The sequence below is a fragment of the Somniosus microcephalus genome, unplaced genomic scaffold, assembly GCF_052327205.1.
Source record: "Somniosus microcephalus isolate GS21.2 unplaced genomic scaffold, FLI_Smic_1.0 scaffold604, whole genome shotgun sequence".
Classification (NCBI taxonomy): domain Eukaryota; kingdom Metazoa; phylum Chordata; class Chondrichthyes; order Squaliformes; family Somniosidae; genus Somniosus; species Somniosus microcephalus.
Window position 1 is genome coordinate 23,200 of NW_028225791.1, and position 6,084 is coordinate 29,283.

Sequence of the window (6,084 nt, forward strand, 5' to 3'; positions counted from 1 at the left end):
TGAATTATCAGTCAGTGTGTGTGCAGTATCAGTCAGTGTGTGTGCAGTATCAGTCAGTGTGTGTGCAGTATCAGTCAGTGTGTGTGAATTATCAGTCAGTGTGTGTGCAGTATCAGTCAGTGTGTGTGCAGTATCAGTCAGTGTGTGTGTAATATCAGTCAGTGTGTGCACAGTATCAGTCAGTGTGTGCACAGTATCAGTCAGTGTGTGTAGTATCAGTCAGTGTGTGTGAATTATCAGTCAGTGTGTGTGCAGTATCAGTCAGTGTGTGTGCAGTATCAGTCAGTGTGTGTGCAGTATCAGTCAGTGTGTGTGAAGTATCAGTCAGTGTGTGTGCAGTATCAGTCAGTGTGTATGCAGTATCAGTCAGTGTGTGTGCAGTATCAGTCAGTGTGTGTGCAGTATCAGTCAGTGTGTGTGCAGTATCAGTCAGTGTGTGTGCAGTATCAGTCAGTCTGTGCGCAGTATCAGTCAGTGTGTGTGCAGTATCAGTCAGTGTGTGTGCAGTATCAGTCAGTGTGTGTGCAGTATCAGTCAGTGTGTGTGAATTATCAGTCAGTGTGTGTGCAGTATCAGTCAGTGTATGTGCAGTATCAGTCAGTGTGTGTGTAATATCAGTCAGTGTGTGCACAGTATCAGTCAGTGTGTGCACAGTATCAGTCAGTGTGTGTAGTATCAGTCAGTGTGTGTGAATTATCAGTCAGTGTGTGTGCAGTATCAGTCAGTGTGTGTGAATTATCAGTCAGTGTGTGTGTAGTATCAGTCAGTGTGTGTGCAGTATCAGTCAGTGTGTGTGTAATATCAGTCAGTGTATGCACAGTATCAGTCAGTGTGTGCACAGTATCAGTCAGTGTGTGCGCAGTATCAGTCAGTGTGTGTGCAGTATCAGTCAGTGTGTGTGCAGTATCAGTCAGTGTGTGTGAATTATCAGTCAGTGTGTGTGCAGTATCAGTCAGTGTGTGTGAAGTATCAGTCAGTGTGTGTGCAGTATCAGTCAGTGTGTGTGAAGTATCAGTCAGTGTGTGTGCAGTATCAGTCAGTGTGTATGCAGTATCAGTCAGTGTGTGTGCAGTATCAGTCAGTGTGTGTGCAGTATCAGTCAGTGTGTGTGCAGTATCAGTCAGTGTGTGTGAAGTATCAGTCAGTGTGTGTGCAGTATCAGTCAGTGTGTGTGCAGTATCAGTCAGTGTGTGTGCAGTATCAGTCAGTGTGTGTGAAGTATCAGTCAGTGTGTGTGCAGTATCAGTCAGTGTGTGTGCAGTATCAGTCAGTGTGTGTGCAGTATCAGTCAGTGTGTGTGCAGTATCAGTCAGTGTGTGTGCAGTATCAGTCAGTGTGTGTGAAGTATCAGACAGTGTGTGAGCAGTATCAGTCAGTGTGTGTGCAGTATCAGTCAGTGTGTGTGCAGTATCAGTCAGTGTGTGTGAAGTATCAGACAGTGTGTGAGCAGTATCAGTCAGTGTGTGTGAAGTATCAGTCAGTGTGTGTGCAGTATCAGTCAGTGTGTGTGAAGTATCAGACAGTGTGTGAGCAGTATCAGACAGTGTGTGAGCAGTATCAGTCAGTGTGTGTAAAGTATCAGTCAGTGTGTGTGCAGTATCAGTCAGTGTGTGTGAAGTATCAGACAGTGTGTGAGCAGTATCAGACAGTGTGTGTGAAGTATCAGTCAGTGTGTGTGCAGTATCAGTCAGTGTGTGTGAAGTATCAGTCAGTGTGTGTGCAGTATCAGTCAGTGTGTGTGCAGTATCAGTCAGTGTGTGTGCAGTATCAGTCAGTGTGTGTGCAGTATCAGTCAGTGTGTGTGAAGTATCAGTCAGTGTGTGTGCAGTATCAGTCAGTGTGTGTGCAGTATCAGTCAGTGTGTGTGCAGTATCAGTCAGTGTGTGTGCAGTATCAGTCAGTGTGTGTGAAGTATCAGACAGTGTGTGAGCAGTATCAGTCAGTGTGTGTGCAGTATCAGTCAGTGTGTGTGCAGTATCAGTCAGTGTGTGTGAAGTATCAGTCAGTGTGTGTGCAGTATCAGTCAGTGTGTGTGCAGTATCAGTCAGTGTGTGTGCAGTATCAGTCAGTGTGTGTGCAGTATCAGTCAGTGTGTGTGAAGTATCAGACAGTGTGTGAGCAGTATCAGTCAGTGTGTGTGAAGTATCAGTCAGTGTGTGTGCAGTATCAGTCAGTGTGTGTGAAGTATCAGACAGTGTGTGAGCAGTATCAGACAGTGTGTGTGAAGTATCAGTCAGTGTGTGTGCAGTATCAGTCAGTGTGTCTGAAGTATCAGTCAGTGTGTGTGCAGTATCAGTCAGTGTGTGTGCAGTATCAGTCAGTGTGTGGGCAGTATCAGTCAGTGTGTGTGAAGTATCAGTTAGTGTGTGTGCAGTATCAGTCAGTGTGTGTGCAGTATCAGTCAGTGTGTGGGCAGTATCAGTCAGTGTGTGTGAAGTATCAGTACGTGTGTGTGCAGTATCAGTCAGTGTGTGGGCAGTATCAGTCAGTGTGTGTGAAGTATCAGTACGTGTGTGTGCAGTATCAGTCAGTGTGTGTGCAGTATCAGTTAGTGTGTGTGAAGTATCAGTCAGTGTGTGTGCAGTATCAGTCAGTGTGTGTGTATTGGCCCAGAAATTAGGCTCGGGGGCTTGCCACGCGTTCAAGCCCCCGATGAGCACTTACCCGGCGCGCCTGCCGTTCGGCTCCCGGGACGCTTGCAATTCCTGTTTTCAGTTGATTACTCCCGGGCAGCGTCTGACGTCACGCCGCCCAGGAGTGCAGCCAGCGCGAAGCCTCGAGCGCGGAGTCTAAGTTAGACACGCCCCTTGAGGTCTCCTTAACATAGGCCACGCCCCCAATTTTTAACACAAGCTGCAAAGCAATTCTACATGCAGAGCAGCATTTTAAAGACATTTTTTGTATTTTTATTAATTTTTAGGTAACTTTTATAAAGTTTTAAATACTTTTAAATTATTTTGAAGAATGTAAAGTAGTTTTAAACAGAATTAAAGCGTAGTTATTTTGATGAGCCGGCTGGGATCACGCGGGCACTGGGCAACCAATGGGAGGTTGCAAAAGTTCATTCATGAGTTTGACAGTAAGAACTGTCAAACTCATGAAAACTGAGGGCGTCCAACACAGCACTTAAACTACAAATAAAAGTTTTAAAAAATCCCACGAAATAAATGAACTATGAATAACTGTGAAAAACTATTTTAAACAATTAATCAAATTTAAAAAAAAAATAATTTTTTAACAAATAGGGTCTAAAAATACACTTACCTTACTGTAAATTCTTTAAAAATAATAAACCTGTGGAAAAAAAAATCTAAATTGTATTAATAGACCACTTACCTGTAAAACTAAGTACTTACGTCTGGTATTTTCAAGCGTAAAAACCAGAGGCCTTTACGCGCGGGCAACTCTTTACAAAAAAAGGAAATTCAACGCGCACGCGCTGCCTGATATGTCGTACGCGTTCGCCTCTTAACCCCTTGGTTCTCTGTCAGTGTCTGTAGTATCAGTCAGTGTGTGTGCAGTATCAGTCAGTGTGTGGGCAGTATCAGTCAGTGTGTGTGCAGTATCAGTCAGTGTGTGTGCAGTATCAGTCAGTGTGTGTGCAGTATCAGTCAGTCTGTGCGCAGTATCAGTCAGTGTGTGTGCAGTATCAGTCAGTGTGTGTGCAGTATCAGTCAGTGTGTGTGCAGTATCAGTCAGTGTGTGTGAATTATCAGTCAGTGTGTGTGCAGTATCAGTCAGTGTATGTGCAGTATCAGTCAGTGTGTGTGTAATATCAGTCAGTGTGTGCACAGTATCAGTCAGTGTGTGCACAGTATCAGTCAGTGTGTGTAGTATCAGTCAGTGTGTGTGAATTATCAGTCAGTGTGTGTGCAGTATCAGTCAGTGTGTGTGAATTATCAGTCAGTGTGTGTGTAGTATCAGTCAGTGTGTGTGCAGTATCAGTCAGTGTGTGTGTAATATCAGTCAGTGTATGCACAGTATCAGTCAGTGTGTGCACAGTATCAGTCAGTGTGTGCGCAGTATCAGTCAGTGTGTGTGCAGTATCAGTCAGTGTGTGTGCAGTATCAGTCAGTGTGTGTGAATTATCAGTCAGTGTGTGTGCAGTATCAGTCAGTGTGTGTGAAGTATCAGTCAGTGTGTGTGCAGTATCAGTCAGTGTGTGTGAAGTATCAGTCAGTGTGTGTGCAGTATCAGTCAGTGTGTATGCAGTATCAGTCAGTGTGTGTGCAGTATCAGTCAGTGTGTGTGCAGTATCAGTCAGTGTGTGTGCAGTATCAGTCAGTGTGTGTGAAGTATCAGTCAGTGTGTGTGCAGTATCAGTCAGTGTGTGTGCAGTATCAGTCAGTGTGTGTGCAGTATCAGTCAGTGTGTGTGAAGTATCAGTCAGTGTGTGTGCAGTATCAGTCAGTGTGTGTGCAGTATCAGTCAGTGTGTGTGCAGTATCAGTCAGTGTGTGTGCAGTATCAGTCAGTGTGTGTGCAGTATCAGTCAGTGTGTGTGAAGTATCAGACAGTGTGTGAGCAGTATCAGTCAGTGTGTGTGCAGTATCAGTCAGTGTGTGTGCAGTATCAGTCAGTGTGTGTGAAGTATCAGACAGTGTGTGAGCAGTATCAGTCAGTGTGTGTGAAGTATCAGTCAGTGTGTGTGCAGTATCAGTCAGTGTGTGTGAAGTATCAGACAGTGTGTGAGCAGTATCAGACAGTGTGTGAGCAGTATCAGTCAGTGTGTGTAAAGTATCAGTCAGTGTGTGTGCAGTATCAGTCAGTGTGTGTGAAGTATCAGACAGTGTGTGAGCAGTATCAGACAGTGTGTGTGAAGTATCAGTCAGTGTGTGTGCAGTATCAGTCAGTGTGTGTGAAGTATCAGTCAGTGTGTGTGCAGTATCAGTCAGTGTGTGTGCAGTATCAGTCAGTGTGTGTGCAGTATCAGTCAGTGTGTGTGCAGTATCAGTCAGTGTGTGTGAAGTATCAGTCAGTGTGTGTGCAGTATGTCAGTGTGTGTGCAGTATCAGTCAGTGTGTGTGCAGTATCAGTCAGTGTGTGTGCAGTATCAGTCAGTGTGTGTGAAGTATCAGACAGTGTGTGAGCAGTATCAGTCAGTGTGTGTGCAGTATCAGTCAGTGTGTGTGAAGTATCAGTCAGTGTGTGTGCAGTATCAGTCAGTGTGTGTGCAGTATCAGTCAGTGTGTGTGCAGTATCAGTCAGTGTGTGTGCAGTATCAGTCAGTGTGTGTGCAGTATCAGTCAGTGTGTGAGCAGTATCAGACAGTGTGTGTGAAGTATCAGTCAGTGTGTGTGCAGTATCAGTCAGTGTGTCTGAAGTATCAGTCAGTGTGTGTGCAGTATCAGTCAGTGTGTGTGCAGTATCAGTCAGTGTGTGGGCAGTATCAGTCAGTGTGTGTGAAGTATCAGTTAGTGTGTGTGCAGTATCAGTCAGTGTGTGTGCAGTATCAGTCAGTGTGTGGGCAGTATCAGTCAGTGTGTGTGAAGTATCAGTACGTGTGTGTGCAGTATCAGTCAGTGTGTGGGCAGTATCAGTCAGTGTGTGTGAAGTATCAGTACGTGTGTGTGCAGTATCAGTCAGTGTGTGTGCAGTATCAGTTAGTGTGTGTGAAGTATCAGTCAGTGTGTGTGCAGTATCAGTCAGTGTGTGTGCAGTATCAGTCAGTGTGTGTGCAGTATCAGTCAGTGTGTGGGCAGTATCAGTCAATGTGTGTGAAGTATCAGTTAGTGTGTGTGCAGTATCAGTCAGTGTGTGTGCAGTATCAGTCAGTGTGTGGGCAGTATCAGTCAGTGTGTGTGAAGTATCAGTACGTGTGTGTGCAGTATCAGTCAGTGTGTGGGCAGTATCAGTCAGTGTGTGTGAAGTATCAGTACGTGTGTGTGCAGTATCAGTCAGTGTGTGTGCAGTATCAGTTAGTGTGTGTGAAGTATCAGTCAGTGTGTGTGCAGTATCAGTCAGTGTGTGTGTATTGGCCCAGAAATTAGGCTCGGGGGCTTGCCACGCGTTCAAGCCCCCGATGAGCACTTACCCGGCGCGCCTGCCGTTCGGCTCCCGGGACGCTTGCAATTCCTGTTTTCAG